The following is a 21,765-nucleotide window of genomic DNA, read 5'->3' as shown; positions in this document are numbered from 1 at the left end:
GCAAGAACCTTCAGAAGAAGAGGAAGAGGATGCTGCACCAACACCCAAAGCACAAAAGCTTATGGTAGATGCAATCAAATCAGGGGCTGCTCAATCAAAGCCCAAAGCTGCTCCCAAGGCTGCTGCTCCAACTCCAAAGCCAAAACCCAAGAGAAGCACTAGGAACATACCTGCTGAAGAGAAGAACAAGGCCCCAGTGCCTGAAGCTGCTGAAGAAGATGATGATTCTGTTATTTTGAGGAAGCTGAAGCCCAAGATCCCTGACCACACTGATGCACACCCAGTTGCAGAGAACATGAAGATCAGGAGGGATGCAGGATTGAGACTATGGAGACAGTCTGATCCATATGCTATCAGGAGAAGGACTGTTGTGGACTACAGGTTTCACACTAAGGAGCAGCAGGACTTCTATGAGACTGTTCTGCTTGACAAGAAGCCCATTGTGTGTGATATGAGATGGGTTGACTAGGAATTCATCAAGGAGAATGAGGATCACTTCCCTGGCGTGCTTGATAGCTTCAAGGCATGTGGAGTGGATACTTTTGTTGCCCAGAAGCTCACCAAGTGGAATGATGAGCTCATCATGCAATTCTACTCCACTGCACATTTCTATCCAGATGGAAGGATAGTATGGATGTCTGAGGGTACTAGGTACCAGTCTACAGTTGAGGAATGGGCTAAGCTAATCAATGCTCCTAAGGAGCATGAGGATGACTTGGACATTTATGCAGAGAAGAAGAAGGACCACAACACTATGGCCAACATGTACAAGGAGATCCCGGATGCTGCTTTGGATACACATAAGTTTGGATCAGTTCACTACCTGTTGTCTGGTCTGCCAACAATCAACTGGATCTTAAGGCACACACTGCTACCCAAGTCAGGTGATCCCAAGATGATCAGAGGACATGCCATCAACTTGCTGCACATATTTGATGTCCCACAGAAATTCAAATTTATGAGCCTGATTGTAGAGACAATCAAGAGGACTGCTGCTGACCAAAAGAGAAGTTGTGGGTATGCCCCACACATTCAGAAGCTCATCAACTCAAAGATGGGCAAAGGCAAGTACATTTTGGATAAGGAGCACCTGCCCATCTATCCTGAATTTGAAGATAACACTGTTGTGATGAATGAGAATGAACCATCTTCAGCTCAAGCACATGAGAAGAGAGAAAAGGCTAAGGCAAAGAAGGCTGCAAAGATGCCAACAGCAGAGGAGGCATCTCAGGTATTCTTGAAGAGCAAGCAAGACTAGCTTGGATACCTGATCCAATCCACCCTGAGGATTGAGAAGGGCTTGGCCACCCTGACCAAGAACCAGGAGAGTCTAGAGAGGATCATTGAGCAGAAATTCTATGACCTTGATGTCAAGGTAACAGAGATCCAAACTACAGTTGAGCAACTACAGGAGGAAGCTGAGGAGAAGAAGGGAAAGTCTGCCACAGATGCTTTTGCCAGAGTGCCCAGAGGACAGAGATCTACTGCAGTGCCAGTGACAGACACTAGAGCTACAGCATCAGCACCAGCAGCTACATCTCTAGTTCTACCTCCAGCAGCTACTCCACCAGCTCCAGCTACTTCATCTGAAGCCTTCGTTCTTGGAGTTCTCTCAACACCACCTCACCAAGATCAAGCCTGAGAGTCGCTTAGCACTATGCATTTTTGAACTTTTTGGTAACTTGTTGCCAAAGGGGGAGAAAAAATCTATAGATCATAGGCTTCGAGAGAGAGAGTGTTGGTTTTTATCTCTCTTTGCACTTATTTGGTTTGGTTTGAAACTTTGTTGTGTGCTTGTGTGAGCTTCTTTATGTCCTTGTGAGATACTTGTTTGATCATGTGTTTGATCATATGCTACCCTTAATGCTTGTTGGATGATATTATCTTTTATATTCTAGATGATCATTCACTTGTTTTGGTGATGAGTGCATGCTTTAACTTCTATCATTTTGAGCGCTCCACCAAGATGTATGTGACATGGAAGAGTAACCCATGATCCTAATCGATTGTGCATTTGCATTCAAAAGCAAATTTTAAATAATGCACAAATTTAGGGGGAGCTCTTGCTTATCACATACTTCTCAAAGCGACGATGTTTTTCAATACTATTTATCATTTGTCGAAGCTTTGGTCTATATGTTGTCATCAATACCAAAAAGGGGGAGATTGAAAGTGCAACTATCCTTGGGTGGTTTTGGTAATTCCTAACAACATATAGCTCATTGAGCTAATGCTATTTCAAGATGAATATTTCAGGAAAGCTCAATGATTGGCATGGCATGGATTAGAAAGTGGGCCCTTCAAAATGCTAAGGACAAAAGATTGGCTCAAGCTCAAAGCACAAGACTCTACATTTTCTATTTTAGTGATCCAAGATCACATTGAGTCTATAGGAAAAGCCAATACTATTAAGAAGGGATGAGGTGTTGCTTAATGAGGTTCTTGCTCAAAATGCTTAGTGATATGCTCCAAAACCCTCCACTACTTTCTCATATCCACATATGTCCCAAACCACATATCCAACTCGGCCCCACCGATTTTTTCTATCCGGAGCCACCGAGTTCAGTTGACATAGCCACTACCAGAAACCCTAGTCTTTTCGGTCTCACTGATAGGGATCTCGGTCTCACCGAGATGGGATTGTAATCTCTCTATTTCCCTTCGTAACGTTTCGGTCAAACCGAGATGAGCGATTGGTCCCACCGAGATTGCAATGCAAACACTCTGTTTCCTTTTCGTAACGTTTCGGTCCAACCGAGATGAGTGAATCGGTCCCACCGAGTTTGCCTGGCCAACTCTCTGTTTGACTATTACCAAAATCGGTCTCACCGAGATTACGTTATGCCCTAACCCTAATGAAATCGGTCGCACCGAGTTGACAGTCGGTCCCACCGAAATGCCTAACGGTCACATTATGAACCAGATCGGTCTGACCGAGTTCTCTGAATCGGTCCCACCGAGTTTGGTGATTTGTGTGTAACGGTTAGATTTTGTGTGGAGGCTATATATACCCCTCCACCCACTCTTCATTCGTGGAGAGAGCCATCAGAACATGCCTACACTTCCAATACATATTTTCTGAGAGAGAACCACCTACACTTGTGTTGAGGTCAAGATATTCCATTCCAACCACATAAATCTTGATCTCTAGCCTTCCCCAAGTTGCTTTCCACTCAAATCTTCTTTCTACCAAATCCAATCCTATGAGAGAGAGTTGAGTGTTGGGGAGACTATCATTTGAAGCACAAGAGCAAGGAGTTCATCATCAACACACCATTTTTTACTTCTTGGAGAGTGGTGTCTCCTAGATTGGCTAGGTGTCACTTGGGAGCCTCCGTCAAGATTGTGGAGTTGAACCAAGGAGTTTGTAAGGGCAAGGAGATCGCCTACTTCGTGAAGATCTACCCTAGTGAGGCAAGTCCTTCGTGGGCGACGGCCATGGTGGGATAGACAAGGTTGCTTCTTCGTGGACCTTCGTGGGTGGAGCCCTCCGTGGACTCGCGCAACCGTTACCCTTCGTGGGTTGAAGTCTCCATCAACGTGGATGTACGATAGCACCACCTATTGGAACCACGGATAAAAAATCTCCGTGTCAACATTGTGTTTGCTCCCTCAAACTCCTCCCTTTACCTTCATATGCAATTGTTTTACATTCCGCTGCTATACACTTAGAATTGCATGTGTAGGTTGATTGCTTGACTTGTGCTAAGTTGCTAAAATCTGCCAAGAACTAAAATTGGGAAAAGGCTAGATTTTTATTTGGTCAAGTAGTCTAATCACCCCCCCCCCTCTAGACATACTTTTGATCCTACAGCAACAATCTCATTAGCAAGTCAACAAGCATACAAGGCAAAGTAAAGTGCAGGAAGGATTAACCACAAGTGAGGCGAGGACGCGGATTTTATCCCAAAGTTCACTCTTCCTTGGGGAAGAGCTACTCTCTGTTTAGAGCGGTGCCGGAGCCGAAGCTTGCGGAACGCCACGAAGGCTCACCGTATTCTCTTTCAAGTCACCCCCAACGGATGAACCTCAAATCACTCGGGGTTGGTCTTGAAGGCGACCACCACACCTTTACAAACTTCTACCGAGCACAACACAAGCAAGGAAGCTTCCGGAGGAACCTCTAACCTCCTAGGAGCCCAAGCTCCAAGAGTAACAAGTCATCCACGCGGCAATAATCGGGGGAGGTCATCCAGCTTCAGCGTGCATCAGAAAACGGTCATTGCTAGCTAGCTTGTGTGGCTTGCATCAGTAGAGCACAGAGCGAGGGAGAGGGGCGTATAAGTCCACTCCCATGGGAAGATGTGTTCAAAGAGGAGGCTCGGTCTATAGTTTTCCCCACTGTCAAAGTGGCTAAGCTATCATATATTCCAGGGCTTCACCTCGCCTACACAGGCACCACATTCTAATTGGATGTTAAAGACTCAAAGGTAATTCAACCATTGCTTTGATATTCCTAGGTTTCCGCTATGAACTAATATTAAGAAAATTTGTCTATACATACGTTGATGCTCCTTGCAAGTCACAGCAGCTCATGTTTTATTTCTTTCTGGAACGAGCTGCAACACACGGGCAAGATGAAGATTAGAGAAGGCAATTAAGGAGGGAGAGTCATGTTGAAGTTGAGTTTGTATGGTTATAGATTTTAATCCTTGTGTGGGTGGTGTTCTTGAAGTTTCATTTGGTGCTGCTATCAGCAGGCTTATACTTTCATCATCTTCTACATCAAGTATAGTGGTTAATTATTTTGGTCAACTCTGCATTTTATTTCCTCAGAATTACCTCACTGCATTTTGTGGACAACAAAAGTAACAGTATGGTAATTGGTAAAAGTTTTTGGTCTTATAATATGAGAGCGTGTGTGTGTGAGTGTGTGTCAGAGAGAGAGAGAGAGAGAGTTTAGATATCATTTGGTGGTAGCAAGTAATAGTTTGAACACAATCAAGAAATAGTATAAAGATAATGCATATTACATAAAAATAACGCTGAGAATTTAGATGTATTGTTTGTCATGAAGCTGTAGCTGGCCGATTTACATGAAATTAATTCCCTCAGTTGTGGTAGCAAATATAATACACATAATCCATATTGTTATGCACTAGCGTGTGTGTGTGTGAAATAGATGGATTATGGTCCCGTACCCAATAAAATGGATATGTGTGTGTGTTAGAGATAGAGAGAGCGAGAGAGAGAGGGAGGGAGAGGGGGGAGAGAGTGAGGAAGAGGGAGGGAGAGAGTGTGTGTGTGAGGATTTGATGGTAAAAAAGGTCGCCAATGTCATTTGATATGTATGAGAATATTAAATGTGTTGGGGAACGTAGCAGAAATTCAAAATTTTCTACGCATCACCAAGATCAATCTATGGAGTAATCTAGCAACGAGGGGAAGGGGAGTGCATCTACATACCATTGTAGATCGCGATGCGGAAGCGTTGCAAGAACGCGGATGAAGGAGTCGTACTCGTAGCGATTCAGATCGCGGTTGATTCCGATCTAAGCACCGAAGAACGGTGCCTCCGCGTTCAACACACGTGCAGCCCGGTGACGTCTCCCACGCCTTGATCCAGCACGGAGAGAGGGAGAGGTTGGGGAAGACTCCATCCAGCAGCAGCACGATGGCGTGGTGGTGATGGAGGAGCGTGGCAATCCCGCAGGGCTTCGCCAAGCACCGCGGGAGAGGAGGAGGAGGGAGAGGGGTAGGGCTGCGCCGAAAGAGAGACGTTCTCGTGTCTTGGGCAGCCCCAAACCTCAACTATATATAGGGGGGGAGGGGGCTGCGCCCCCTCTAGGGTTTCCACCCCAAGGGCTGGCGGCCAGCCCTAGATCCCACCTAGGGGGGCGGCCAAGGGGAGGAAAGGGGGGGCGCCACTAGGGTGGGCCTTAAGGCCCATCTGGACCTAGGGTTTGCCCCCTCCCACTCTCCCATGCGCCTTGGGCCTTGGTGGGGGTGCGCACCAGCCCACCTGGGGCTGGTCCCCTCCCACACTTGGCCCACGCAGCCTTCTGGGGCTGGTGGCCCCACTTGGTGGACCCCCGGGACCCTCCCGGTGGTCCCGGTACATTACCGATAACACCCGAAACTTTTCCGGTGACCAAAACAGGACTTCCCATATATAAATCTTTACCTCCGGACCATTCCGAAACTCCTCGTGACGTCTGGGATCTCATCCGGAACTCTGAACAACATTCGGTAACCACGTACATACTTTCCCTATAACCCTAGCGTCATCGAACCTTAAGTGTGTAGACCCTACGGGTTCGGGAACAATGCAGACATGACCGAGACGTTCTCCGGTCAATAACCAACAGCGGGATCTGGATACCCATGTTGGCTCCCACATGTTCCACGATGATCTCATCGGATGAACCACGATGTCGGGGATTCGATCAATCCCGTATGCAATTCCCTTTGTCTATCGGTATGTTACTTGCCCGAGATTCGATCGTCGGTATCCCGATACCTTGTTCAATCTCGTTACCGGCAAGTCTCTTTACTCGTTCCGTAACTCACATCATCTCGTGATCAACTCCTTGGTCACATTGTGCACATTATGATGATGTCCTACCGAGTGGGCCCAGAGATACCTCTCCGTTTACACGGAGTGACAAATCCCAGTCTCGATTCGTGCCAACCCAACAGACACTTTCGGAGATACCTGTAGTGCACCTTTATAGCCACCCAGTTACGTTGTGACGTTTGGTACACCCAAAGCATTCCTACGGTATCTGGGATTTGCACAATCTCATGGTCTAAGGAAATGATACTTGACATTAGAAAAGCTCTGAGCAAACGAACTACACGATCTTGTGCTAGGCTTAGGATTGGGTCTTGTCCATCACATCATTCTCCTAATGATGTGATCCCGTTATCAATGACATCCAATGTCCATGGTCAGGAAACCGTAACCATCTATTGATCAACGAGCTAGTCAACTAGAGGCTTACTAGGGACATGGTGTTGTCTATGTATCCACACATGTATCTGAGTTTCCTATCAATACAATTCTAGCATGGATAATAAACGATTATCATGAACAAGGAAATATAATAATAACCAATTTATTATTGCCTCTAGGGCATATTTCCAACAAAATGTAATATTAACATGATTAATATTGAACTCTTAAAGTTAATATGGCCCCGTTGCAACGCGCGGGCGTTCTTCTAGTGCATCCTAGTCAAATGAAGGACATCATATTCATTTCTTCATGTCCACAATTCATGTTGCGAAAAGCGGCAATCAATTTAAACTTATTACCACATTTATCATAAATGGATATAAGAAATGGTGAGTAATGGCATGTGTAGCAGGTTTTGCATTTTTTTCACCCATTGCAACGCACGGGCATTTGTGCTAGTAAAGATATAAGTCTTGAAACTCTAATCCCCTCTCAATAGTATGGTGGTCCTATGGCTCAATGAAAGAAAATGACCTACAAAATAAATGCTAGGTCTTCATTTCATCTCTATTCTTCTCTGCTGAAGTCCTTTTCTCTCGGACGCCCCGCGTACCAATTGCTTTGACTCAGAAATATTTCTTGGGGGGGGGGGGAGATCTCCGGCACACAAACTCTTCGATAGCAATCTCCTCGATTGCCTTAGCATTCTTCTTTGCTTCGTAGATAATAATATTCTCGGTTTATAGCAAACTACTCTGAACTTCAGGGACCTAATCTCTCTGTGTGCACTAGCAAACAAATTAGTCCCTCACTGTTTCTGTGCAACAATCTCCAAAACTCTCGGGGCACTCAATTGCACCAACACTCTTCCCCTTTTTGAACGATTGTTGACAAAATAGTGAAACATCGAAGGATAGATAGATATGTAACCAGTTGCGTGCAAAAAGTATACATGGAAACATATCTCAAAGATAAAATAAGCTCCCCTAAATGTATGCATCATATAACAAATTTCGCTTTGATAGACCTGCATATATTCCTAACAGGCTTGGTGGAGAGATATTTCAAATCTTCGAGAATAATTGGATTACGCTGTGATGAGTGTTATTCTTACACTCACACACCGTTGTTTATACTGGTTTATTTCATAAAAACTGAGATATTTGGTCCGATATTGCTACTAATGACTAATAAATGCAAAGGATTCCAAAATCCTCTCTTTATTTTGTTTTCATATATAGGAACTGGGGCAAAACACGGACTAAATCAAGCACATACATGGAAAGAAGGAAACTGGAGATAAGAGAGATCAAGTGAGATGCGCACCAAGAGCACTAGAGCGCAAAGACAACCGCTTGTACCATGCATCTGTCGCTCCAGGAGGGCATTATAAAGGGACTTTGTCGAATTCGCAATAGAGCATTGTCCATAATCTCATCTCCGCAACAGAAGCCATTCATCAACCTAGGTTAACTCCATGACGCTTTTGCTTAACAAAATATGTCAAAAATGTAATGAATATGGTCCGGTTTAAATAAAAATCATCCAGTTTGCACGAAAATCGTCTGGTATATTCAAATCCCGTTTAAGATGTACGCTGGCCGTTGCCGGCTTCCGTACCATTGTCTGTGGACGTGTCCGAACTCATCCACAGACGAATCCCGTGTCCACTTTAGGCCTTGTTCGGTTGACAGTGATTTAGGAGGGGTTTGGCATGGTTTGAGGTCGATATAATCTCTTACAAGTCAAAATCCACCCAAATCCCCTCCAATCCTCTTGAGAAGAGGTGTAACCGAACAAGGCCTTAGGGGGTCGGCGTTGAAGATGACCTTAACCAGCATGAGCCAAAGCCTCTCACTCTATGTTGTGTATTGACTGGTGTAGGACCGTGGGAGCATCGGTCAAGACCCTAAAGAACAGGACAAGTACACCACGTATACACCGATATGCAGCACATGTCAATACACAACATCAATCACCATTGGGCAGGTAAATTTAATGCATGGGTGGAGATATGGAGCCTGCTGGAAATTAGGATGTCAGGTAGGAAATTCACCTGGGCTAACAACCAGGAGAATAACATCATGACTACAATTGATAGGATCTTCTGCACCACTGAGCTGAAGGCTATTTTCCCTGTATGTACCTCTCAAGCTCTCCCTAGAACTGGGAGTGATCACACCCCCTTGTTATGGGATTCTGGCTTAGGAAGCAGCCCTAGGCCCTCTAGTTACAAGTTTGAAAAATGGTGGCTGCTACATAGTGAATTCAAAGAGCTGGCCATTAAGAACTGGTCTGCCCCGGTCAATAAAATTAGGCCAATAGATATCTGGCAGGAGAAAGTTAGGAGATTTAGGAAATTTTCCAAGGGCTGGAGTAAGAATGTAGAAGCAGAAATTAGGAAGAAGAAAAATGCCCTCACAGAGGAATATGATGAGCTTGATATCAAGTCTGAATCAACTTGTCTTTCTGATATGGAGAATACTAGGATGAAAAATATCTAGAACTCCAGTTTATCTGGATTAAAGAGGAGACCAAAGCTAGACAAAGGTCTAGAGACAGAGACATTCTAGAAGGTGACAAGAACACCAAATACTTTAATGCAGTAGCAAATCAGAGGAGAAGGAAATCTCTCATCCATTCCCTTGATGGGCCCAATGGCCCTACCTTTGACACTAAAGAAATGTTAAAAATAGCCTCTGATTTTTACAAAGATCTTTTCAAAAAAGAAGATAGAGAGGGATTTAGTCTGAACCAGAATTTTTTCTCTTCTGAGGAAAAAATCTCCGAAGACAGGAATGAGGCACTTCAAACCCCATTCACTGAAAAAGAAGTGAAGGAGGCCATCTTTGGTTCATACTCTGAAGGAGCACCTGGTCCAGATGGCCTCTCTTTCCTCTTTTTGCAAGAGTTTTGGGAGACCATCAAACAAGATGTTATGGCTCTATTTGATGACTTCCATGCAGGCACCCTAGATATTTATAGATTAAATTTTGCCATGATTTCCCTCATACCTAAAGAAGAGGATGCCACCAATATGAGGAAATTTAGGCTTATTAGCTTACTGAATTGTATTTTAAAAGTCTTTACAAAAGTTCTGACCAATAGGCTTGTTGTGGTTATGAACTTTCTCACCTCTAGTAATCAGTCAGCTTTTATTAAAGGAAGATATATCCTGGAAAGTGTGGTGACTGCACATGAGGTGTTGCACTCCACTTTCCATTCAGACAACTCAGGGTTAGTGCTTAAACTAGACTATGAGAAGGCCTTTGATAAGGTCAATCTAGATTTCTTGTTGGAGATCCTCCACAGAAGAAACTTTGGTTCTGTTTGGATCAAATGGATTCACCAAATCACACACATGGGCTCTGTAGGGGTCATGGTAAATGGAGTGGAAAGTGACTTATTCATTACCAACAAGGGGCTAAGGCAAGGGGACCCTATATCCCCCCTTCTTTTTAACATTGTAGTAGATGTTTTAACTAGGATGCTCATCAAAGCTACATCTCATGATCTAATTAGAGGTCTATGCTCTGACCTCATCCCTGGAGGGGTGGTCTGTTTGCAGTATGCAGACGATACCATCCTCTTCATGGATGAGGATGAATCTAAAGCAGCCAACTTAAAAATGATCCTGACCTGCATTGAAAAAGTTTCAGGGATGAGAATAAACTATGCTAAGAGTGAGCTCATCCCTTTAGGTGTGGAGGGGGACAGTCTAACCCCTTTTGTTAATATTTTTGGATGTACTGTAGGTATGTTTCCAATAAAATACCTAGGAATTCCATTACATTATGATAAACTGAGAAGGGAAGATATTCAACCCCTTATTGATAAAATTCTGAAGAGGATGGCTGGTTGGAGGGGAAAACTGCTTTCCTACTCGGCTAGGCTAACTCTGATCAAGGCCTGTTTGGCTAGTATCCCTGTTTACCTACTGTCCTTCTTTAAGTTTCCCAAATGGGCTCTAGATTTAATTAATAATCAGCTTGCTCATTGCTTATGGAGTGACTTTGAGGGGAATAGGAAACTCCATCTAGCCAATTGGCATCTGGTCTGTATGAAAAAAGAGCATGGAGGACTTGGGGTCCCCAATATTAAAGACCTCAATCTATGTCTGTTAGGCAGCTGGGTCAAGAGGTATGCTCAAGATGAGGGCAAGATCTGGAAAAAGATCATAGACAACAAATATCTTAGAAACTCACCTAATATCTTTGCTTGTAGACCACAGGCTTCCTCCAAGTTTTGGCAAGGAGTTATGTGGGCTGCTAAAGCTCTAAAGTTTGGCTATAGATGGGTAGTAGGGAATGGGAGAAAAACCAGATTCTGGGAGGATATATGGTTTGGCACCTCTCCCCTTTCTGTCCAGTTCTGGCCACTTTATGCTATCTGTCATCAACAATGTGTTACAGTTTCTGATGTTTGGGATGGGGACACTATCAAACTTACATTTAGCAGGGTCTTTACCCCTGCTATGATGGAAGAGTGGTACTGCCTTGAACAAATTATAAAAGAGACTACCCTCACTGGAGAGGAAGATGATATGATCTGGCAATATGAATCCAAGGGGGTTTACTCTTCCAGCTCGTTGTATGCCATCATTAATTTTAGGGGGGGTGAAACCTGTCTTTATTCCTTCAGTTTGGTCTATTGTAGTGCCACCCAGAGTTCAGGTCTTTCTCTGGCTGCTGGCCCATAACAAACTGATGACTAAAGACACTTGCTTAAAAGGGGGATTGACAAAACTTCGGGATGCCTATTCTGACCAGGAAACAGTAGACCACTTGTTTTTTGGTTGTGTAGTAGCAAAAAACATCTGGACTGAGGTCTCCTCCTTTCTTTCTGTTGATTTAGGGTCTAGCTATCTCTCTATTGCCAAATTTTGGCCTGCTAATAAAAAACATGAAGTACTAAATGCCTTTTGCGCCTGTCTACTGTGGTGCCTTTGGAAAGTTAGGAATAATCATGTTTTTGATAATGCTATTTGGTCTGATATTAAACAGATCTGGTGGCTGGTCTGGAGGACACTCAAGAGGTGGATGGTTCTATACTCAAAGGATTCGCAGGAGAAAATGCAGAGAATACTGCACTGGATATCCTGCATCCTCAAAGCCCCTTTGTAGCTGGATATGGGGTGAAAATGGGTCTGGTGGACACTGGAGGTGTCTCGCCAACACATTTCCTCCCCAAGCTGGCTTTGGGGATACGTAAATGCGGCTTCAGGAGCCCAGACAATTCAAAATCAAATGAGGCTCCAGAGAAGAAATCAACTCAAGCAAACTCAAGCCCTGCCTCGCCGCTGGACTGGCCGGGCTCCCCAACGCAACCTTTCAAGAAGATGAAGGGGGGAATCCTGGAACAGATCAAGGAGGTTCGCCTGATGCTTGCTGCTGAAGACAAGAAGATGCTGGCTGTTGAGAGTGACCCGCTCCCCGCTGAGACGCTGGAAGATTACGTTGCTTAGTTCTTTCTTCGCTCACCATAGATGTTCCACTTTGAGGGATCATAAAAAGCATGTATCTTGGCTGTAGGCCATTTTCCTTTTTCCTTTCTGTTCATTTTCTTTCTCTGAACATGCATTGCAGCATGCGCGAAAAGCGTCTGAGACTTCTGTTATGGGTTTCATTTTATTAATGGAAAGGGGGCTCCCCTGATGATCTAAAACAATTTCACAAACCGGATTCTCAAAAAAAAAAAAAACAATTCCACAAACCGGGCCCTAGGTTGCTTGGCTGCCACGCTCTCACACAAAATCATGTCACGCGGCCTCGGCTGCTCTCCGATAACGATTGGCTCGGAATCCTGGCTCGCTGCCGCACAGCTGGCACTCGCCCGTTGCGCTTTCACCGGAAAGCGAACCCACCCCACACCAGACCCCTCATCTTCACCGTCCACTGCGCATCCAACGCGCCACGCACCCACGGCATAGGCGGTTCGCTCTCGCACCCCGTCACGAATCCGTACCCCGAATCGCCTCCACCCGCCCTCCCACGGTGAAAAGGGCCCCCCACCCTCCCCTTTCCTCTTTTCTCGGACGCGCCCCCTCTCCCTCCCCGGCGGAGGAGATCGGATAAGATCGGTCCTGTCCCCATCTAGACTTCCAGAATCCGAGGGGCGGGCGACAATGGACGCGCGGTTCCCGCACTCGCCGGCGGAGGTGGCGAAGGTGCAGCTCGTGCGGTTCGGCGCCCTCAGCCCCGACGAAATCGTATTCCTCCGCCGCCGCCTTTCTCTGTTTGGTTTCTCTTCTCTCTGCTTTCGGGTGGAGTTGGAAGTAGCAACTCGAGCGGGTTTGGTTTGTGTGGTCGGCCTGGCTAGTTTTCGATCGAACTCGAATGCTGGATGGATGAACGAACCGCCATCGGGGCACCGGTACTGGTCGTTAGCTTTAATCCGCAGTCGGTTTGGGTAGGGAACTAGTTTCCGGTCGAACTCTGGATGGATGAACGAACTGGTTGTTGGATTTTATGGTAGTGTCAGTTTGGTTGGGCAGCGAACTAACTGGCCTAACTCGGTTGACCTGACAAAGTACAAGATGAGGCAGAATCATTGTAACTTGCCAGTACAAAACTAACTTTCCAAGGGTTAATTCTGACAGAGGGAACATAACCTGTTCTATGATTGCTGTTTGATTAGTGCTTGGTTGTTGTAGCTTGTGAAGTACATGGTTCGGTTTGAGTTACAAGTTGTGCTCGGTGTATTACATAACATATGGGACACATCAAAAGTTTGACATATTTAACAAAAGCTAATAAATGTTCTTATTACCTGTTGTGATCTGAGCTTTTACAATTTGAACAGTTTTGTGAATCACGAGTGCTACACATGCTTTTGCTACAGTAAGTATGCCAGCTCTTGATTGGGCCAAGCTCAATACAAGTTTTAATAAAGTTACACATGTCTGGTTGCTAGTTGCTAGATCATTTGCAGAGTACATCTAATAAGATGGATTTTGCAGGGTTTAACAGTATGATTTATTGATTGGGTTTAAATGGACATTGACTGTTGTATTGATGGCGGGTGGTCCATATGGAGTTCCTAGGTTATGTGTATGCATCATAATTTTGCGCTAGATCGAGTTTAACAGTTCTTCTGTTGCTTTGCTTGTTTTTTGTAGAGGCAAATGTCAGTGGCGGTGATAGAGCATGCAGAGACCAGGGAGAAGGGGAAGCCAAAGCCTGGGGGTTTGAGTGACCCTCGTCTGGGGACCATTGACCGCAGGACAAATTGCGAGACATGCATGGCTGGGGCGGCCGAGTGCCCGGGCCACTTCGGCCACCTTGAGCTTGCAAAGCCCATGTTCCACATCGGCTTCATCAAGACCGTGCTCTCCATCATGCGCTGCGTCTGCTTCAACTGCTCCAAGATCCTTGCTGATGAAGTTGATCCGGTACATGTGCTCTCAATTGTTGGTTGGTGCATATTAGCTAAACTGAAATCATAACAATCATAGTCCTCACCATTCACTAGCTATATTTATGTTCACTCAACATGCTATTGGTAGAACAAAAGAAGAATGCATTGATGATGTGCCCCCCTACTTATTGTCTTTGGTAAAATAAATCAGAACCATGGAGCATTATTACAAACAACTTGCAGTTTCCTCGTGAAAGAATTCTGAAAAGGTTGTTCTTGCAAGTTAGCTGCTAATTAACTATTGTCATAGGGTGGGCCATCTATATATGCTTGTGTGCCTCCCTTGATCTTGGCATATGTTATTTACCAGTCAGTGATATCTCTTGCAGATGGATAACAGGTTCATGGAGGCTTTGAGAATCAAGAACCCCAAAACAAGACTAAGAAAAATAAACGAGGCTTGCAAGAGCAAAAAGGTTTGCTCTGTGGGTGAGGATGATCTCGAGGGCCAGGATCAGCAGCACACCAATGAACCAGTGAAGAAAAGAGGTGGCTGTGGTGCTCGGCAGCCAAACATCACGATTGATGGTATGAAGATGGTTGCAGAGTTTAAAGTAACAAACAAGAGGAATGATGATCAAGACCAACTCCCTGAACCAGTGGAGCCAAAGCAAATTCTCTCTGCCGAGAGGGTATTTTATACATTATTGTCTTTACTACTCAATTCAGTATGCTAATACTACTAGGCTATAAGAAATTTTTTATCTAACCACATCATGGTAAATTTGTTGGGGCAGGTTCTTAATGTTCTCAAGCATATAAGTGACAGGGACTGCCTTTTGTTGGGCCTGGACCCTAAATATGCTCGTCCTGATTGGATGATACTACAAGTCCTCCCAATTCCTCCGCCGCCTATGAGACCATCTGTCATGATGGACACTTGCTCCAGAAGTGAGGTTAGCACAGTACTACTGAAATAATTTTTATGAATCCAATGCTCGGTTGGTTCACATGGCAGATGGCACCCTTTCACTCACTGTTGGTTTATCTTGCCATTTCTACAGGATGATTTGACTCATCAATTAGCAATGATAATTCGGCATAATGAGAATCTGAGGAGGCAAGAGACAAATGGAGCCTCAGCCCACATTATAACAGAGTTTGCTCAGTTGTTGCAGTTTCACATTGCGACATACTTCGACAATGATCTTCCAGGGCAACCAAGGGTGAGTAGTCAGTCTATAAGTGCATTTTCCATAATAATTAATCACCAATGGACAAGTGACCTGGTTCTCTTTTGTCAAAATGTTCAGACCACTCAGCGTTCTGGAAGGCCTATTAAGTCGATCTGCAGCAGGCTGAAAGGAAAAGAAGGCCGGATTAGAGGAAACTTGATGGGGAAGCGAGTTGATTTTTCAGCCCGTACTGTCATCACACCAGACCCGAATATCAACATTGATGAATTGGGGGTGCCATGGAGTATTGCATTGAATCTAACATACCCAGAAACTGTTACTCCATATAACATCGAGAGGTGCGTAATTTATTTGCCATTCTTATTTAATCACTGTTCTTGCATTGTTATTTGATAAGTTATGTCTGAATCTGATCTGATTATACCAGGTTGAAAAAACTAGTAGAATATGGGCCTCACCCTCCCCCAGGAAAGACAGGTGCCAAGTACATTATCAGGGAAGATGGCCAGAGGCTGGATCTTTGCTATGTCAAGAAAAGTAGTGATCAGCATTTGGAGCTAGGTTACAAGGTTAGTACTAACAGACATAGTTGCAGTATCCACTGTTTTAACTAATGGTGACATTGCAAAAGTGCTCACCTGTGATTGCTTGACTTGTCAGGTGGAAAGGCACCTTACTGATGGAGATTTTGTTCTTCTCAACCGGCAACCCAGTCTTCACAAAATGTCTATCATGGGGCACCGCATTAAAATCATGCCCTACTCAACTTTCCGCCTCAACTTGTCTGTCACGTCGCCATACAATGCAGATTTTGATGGGGATGAAATGAATATGCATGTTCCTCAGTCATTTGAAACCAGAGCTGAGGTTTTAGAGTTGATGATGGTGCCAAAGTGTATTGTCTCACCTCAAGCGAATAGACCTGTTATGGGTATTGTCCAGGACACACTTCTTGGTTCTAAAAAAATTACCAAAAGGGATACTCTCATCGAAAAGGTGAACACTTACTCTCCTTAAACAACACCTTCAATAGTAGTATTGTTTCTGTAGTTTTGTAGCTTAATTAGTGTTGTGAAATTTCTCCCAGGATGTATTCATGAACATCTTAATGTGGTGGGAAGATTTTGATGGGAAGGTCCCTGCCCCTTCCATTTATAAACCAAGGCCGATTTGGACTGGCAAGCAAGTTTTCAACTTGATTATCCCCAAGGAAATCAATTTAATTAGATTTTCAGCCTGGCATGATGCTGATGCTGAAAAAGAAAGCGGATTTATTACTCCCAGCGATACTATGGTCCGGATAGAGAAGGGAGAGCTTCTGTCTGGTATACTTTGCAAAAAAACACTTGGGACATCAATTGGAGGTCTTATTCATGTTATTTGGTAAGTTATAAAAGTCCTACTGCAGTTTCTCTTTTTAGTACACAATGTTCTCCACTGCTAAATACTCCTTCCGTTCCACAATATAAGACGTTTTTGCAAGCTATATATGTAAGCTTCCAAACATGTCTTACATTATGGGGCAGAGCAAGTAATAATTTTGGTTTAACTGTTTGCAGGGAAGAGGTAGGGCCAGATGCTGCGCGCAAGTTCTTGGGTCATACACAGTGGCTGGTCAACTACTGGCTCCTGCAACATGGTTTCAGTATTGGAATCGGGGATACGATTGCAGATGCAGGTACCATGAAGAAGATTAGTGACACAATATCAAAAGCTAAGAATGATGTGGATGAGCTTATCAAGCAAGCACATGACAAGAAGTTGGAACCTGAGCCAGGACGCACAATGATGGAATCATTTGAAAATAGAGTGAATCAGGTACTAAATGCCATTGTTTGGTTATTTCATCATCAGTGTTTTTTGGTAGACCTGTTTTGACATATCCGTTTTCCATGCTAGGTTCTTAACAAGGCTCGCGATGATGCTGGTAGTAGTGCTCAGAAGAGTTTGCCTGAGAGCAACAATTTGAAAGCTATGGTCACTGCAGGCTCAAAAGGCAGTTTCATTAATATTTCGCAGATGACTGCTTGCGTCGGACAGCAGAATGTTGAGGGCAAGAGGATCCCATTTGGTTTTGCTGGTCGTACATTGCCCCACTTCACGCAAAACAACTATAGCCCTGAAAGCCGTGGATTCGTGGAGAACTCTTACCTTCGAGGCCTGACACCACAGGAATTCTTTTTCCATGCTATGGGTGGTAGAGAAGGTTTGATTGATACTGCTGTGAAAACTTCTGAGACTGGATATATTCAGCGGAGGCTCGTGAAGGCCATGGAGGACATCATGGTGAAATATGATGGTACCGTGAGGAACTCCGTGGGTGATGTCATTCAGTTCTTGTATGGAGAAGATGGCATGGATGCTGTTTGGATTGAACCGCAGAAATTGGACTCCCTGGGGATGAAAAAGGCTGAGTTTGATAGTGCATTTCGTTATGAACTGGATGATGAGAACTGGAGGCCCACTTACATGTCGCCTAAATATGCTGATGATTTGAAGACCATTCATAAATTCAGAATTGTGTTTGAGGCAGAGTTTCAGAAATTAGAAGCTGATAGATTACAGCTTGGGACTGAAATTGCCACAACTGGCGACATTACATGGCCTATGCCTGTCAACCTCAAGCGACTTATCTGGAATGCTCAAAAGACTTTCAAGATTGATTTGAGAAGACCTTCTGACATGCACCCGATGGAAATTGTGGAAGCAATGGACAAGTTGCAAGAAAGACTCAAGGTTGTCCCAGGAGACGATGCCATGAGCATCGAGGCTCAGAAAAATGCTACTCTGCTCTTCAATATCCTGCTCCGTAGCACATTTGCTAGCAAGAGGGTCTTGAAAGAATACGGGCTCACAAGGGAATCTTTTGAATGGGTCATCGGTGAGATCGAATCGAGATTCCTCCAGTCTTTGGTAGCTCCTGGTGAGATGATTGGATGCGTGGCTGCACAGTCCATTGGAGAACCAGCAACTCAGATGACGCTGAATTCTTTCCATTATGCTGGTGTTAGCGCTAAGAATGTCACTCTTGGCGTACCCCGGTTGACGGAGATCATTAACGTCGCGAAGAAGATAAAGACCCCATCGCTGTCTGTTTTCCTAAAGCCTGAGGTGAGCAAGAAGAAAGAATTGGCCAAGAATGTCCAGTGTGCCTTGGAGTACACTACACTATGTAGCGTGATCCATGCCACCGAGATATGGTATGATCCTGATCCTCTAGGAACCACCATTGAAGAGGATGTGGAATTTGTCAAGTCATATTATGAAATGCCTGATGAGGATATTAACCTGGATAAGTTGTCTCCTTGGCTGCTGCGTATCGAACTGAACCGTGAGATGATGGTCGATAAGAGGTTGAGCATGGCTGAAATTGCAGAGAAGATCAAACATGAATTTGATGACGACTTGTCATGCATATTCAACGATGATAACGCAGATAAGCTCATCCTTCGTATCCGCATTAAAAATGATGACGAAGCTCCAAAACAGCATGAGAATGATGGTGTCTTCCTCAAGGAGATTGATAGTAATATGTTAACTGAGTTGGCCCTTGGAGGCGTTCCAGATATTAACAAGGTCTTCATCAAAGAGGGGGAGGTGAATAAATTCGATGAAAAAGATGGTTTCACTCAGAAAGCAAAGAACAAAGAGTGGATGCTTGATACAGAAGGTGTAAACCTCTTGGCCGTGATGTGCCATGAGGATGTTGACGCTACGAGGACAACGAGTAACCATCTGATCGAAGTGATTGAGGTTCTTGGGATCGAGGCTGTCCGCAGATCTCTCTTGGATGAGCTGAGGGTGGTGATATCTTTTGATGGATCCTACGTGAACTACAGGCACCTGGCCATCCTCTGTGATACCATGACATACAAAGGTCACCTGATGGCTATTACTAGGCACGGTATAAATCGCAATGACACGGGACCTCTCATGAGATGTTCTTTTGAAGAAACAGTGGATATCTTGCTTGATGCTGCTGTGTATGCGGAGTCTGATTACCTGAGGTGTCACCGAGAACATTATACTTGGCCAGCTCGCTCCTATTGGTACAGGAGGCTGTGGATTGTATCTGAATGAGGAGATGCTGAAGCAGGCCACTGAGCTTCAGCTCCCGAGCTATGTTGAAGGTCTGGACTATGGTAGTGGCATGAACTCAGCATATTCACCCATCTCTGAGACACCGTACCATGATGAAGGAATGATATCGCCAGTGCTGAGTCCAAATTTTCGGGCTTCTCAATTCTCACCATATGTTGGGGGCATGGCAATTTCTCCGGTCCAATCAAACTACAGCCAATCCTATACTTCTGGCTCTCCTTCCTACAGTCCGACCAGTCTATCATACTCGCCAACATCGCCGATCTATAGTCCCACATCACTGACCTATACTCCAGCATCACCAGTTTATAGCCCAACATCGACAGTTTATGGTCCAACATATCTTGCATATAGCCCAACATCGCCAGTTTATAGCCGGACATCTCTTGCATACAGCCCAACGTCACCATCTTATAGTCCAACATCTTCACTCTGTAGTCCGACCTCTCCATCATACAGATGGACGTTGCCATCTTATAGCCCAACATCACCATCATACAGTCCTACATTGCCCTCATCATACAGCCCTACGTTGCCTGGTTACAGCCGGACGTCACCGAGCTACAGCCCTACTTCACCGAGCTACAGCCCTACGTCACCAAGCTATAGCCCTACTTCACCGAGCTACAGCCAGACGTCACCGAGCTACAGCCCTACGTCACCAAGCTACAGCCGGACGTCACCAAGCTATAGCTGGACGTCACCGAGCTACAGCCCGACGTCACCGAGCTACAGCCCTACGTCGCCCTCGTGCAGTCCTTCACATGCTTATTCTCGAAGCAGGGCAAGGATGATGAGCCCGTACAGTCAGGCTCCTCCAAACTACAGGTATTCTGTTGATAGTTTTTTCTAGGGGTTTGTGTTGATAGCTTTGGCATCTGTTTATTCATGCGTGTCTCACTCTCACCGACTTACTCGCCCACCTCACCATCATATGCTGCATAACCAAGCCCATCGTACTAGCTGTTATTATGACAATCAAGACATGGGTTTCCTAACGCATTGCCTGTGTTGCAGCCCGCACACTACCGCTGGAGGAGCTAGACTAGATTACAGCCCAGCTTCCCCCAACTACAGGTAATGCATCAAGTTAATCTCATTTGCCCGGCCTTGATGAAAGCATAGACCATCCATTAGCTCTTCTGAGAGTTGTACCGTGCAGGCCCAGCGCAAGCTACTCCCCCATTGTACCGGGCTACTCTCCGTCATCCACCAGGCCACAAACTACTGACATGGATGACGAGACTGCTCGTTGAAGCCACTGGCGATGAAAATGGCTGCTGGCTGATGCAGGCCTTTGCTAGCTTTTTCGCTGCCCTGCTAAAAGCAGCACTAGAGTGTATGTAGGGATGCAAGGCGGCGCCCGAACCCGTCCTGCTTTGTGTGTCAAATTAGAGGTGTTAGCCTAATTTGTGCTGATTCAGCACTCCGGCGGGCCTATGCGGGACGCCGCTCGACACAAGTGTATGTACGATCGATGTAATATGAGTGCCTCGTCTCTTAGTGTCGGCTGTTGTTGGGCTGTTCAGAATAGGCAAGTCTTTAATGATGCTTTCTTGTAACTAATGTCCACTGGAGCTTTCCTTTCTAAAAGGAGTTCAGCCTTCTTATTCGTCGAAATTTTTAAAAGGAGCCTAGCCTTCTTATTCGTCGAAATTAATGCAGTGAAGAAGTGAGTTAATAGTGAAGCGACGAAATGAGGTACTGCCATTTTCTGTCACTAGCTTTACTAAGACAGTGAATCATTCGGCTGCATTATCTCAGTTGTTGAATACATCGTGTTCAGGTAAGGGAGAATGAGAAGTTTACTCTTGTAGGAATGAGTAACTGGCCAAAAAAAATTGGTACTACCTCACTTCCAGCGTTAGCAGAAACAACTGACAAAGAGGGCAGCACCGCACCGGCAGCCACTGCTTCTTGTCCAATCTGGGCCTTTGCTAGTTACTATTTTCTATCTGAAGAACTCAAGAGCATCCCTGACCCAATCCTCCCTTCCAAACACAGGCCAGGCCAACCGCTCCGAGCTAGCATATGAAACAGTTACCACAACTGTGCAAGTACACAATTGCTAGCTACTAATGCCTATGCGACTCCAAACGCACCCCGCATCAGCTGGAGCTGCATCAGCTCAGTGCAAAATTCAGATAACAGCATGATCCCTGAAAATTCAGATAACGGCATTGTCCCTAAAAATTCAGATAACAGATAGCATCA

At 45.0% G+C, this 21,765-nt stretch overlaps 1 pseudogene; it reads left to right on the top strand.

Moving 5' to 3' along the window:
• Positions 1-12,921: 12,921 nt before the first annotated feature.
• Positions 12,922-21,169, top strand: LOC123054361 (DNA-directed RNA polymerase II subunit RPB1-like; annotated as a pseudogene).
• The last annotated feature ends 596 nt before the right edge of the window (positions 21,170-21,765 follow it).

Source organism: Triticum aestivum, chromosome 2D (assembly GCF_018294505.1).
Source record: "Triticum aestivum cultivar Chinese Spring chromosome 2D, IWGSC CS RefSeq v2.1, whole genome shotgun sequence".
NCBI classification, from domain to species: domain Eukaryota; kingdom Viridiplantae; phylum Streptophyta; class Magnoliopsida; order Poales; family Poaceae; genus Triticum; species Triticum aestivum.
The sequence above is the reverse complement of the archived record's forward strand: the minus strand, read 5'-3'. Positions and strand labels throughout refer to the sequence as shown.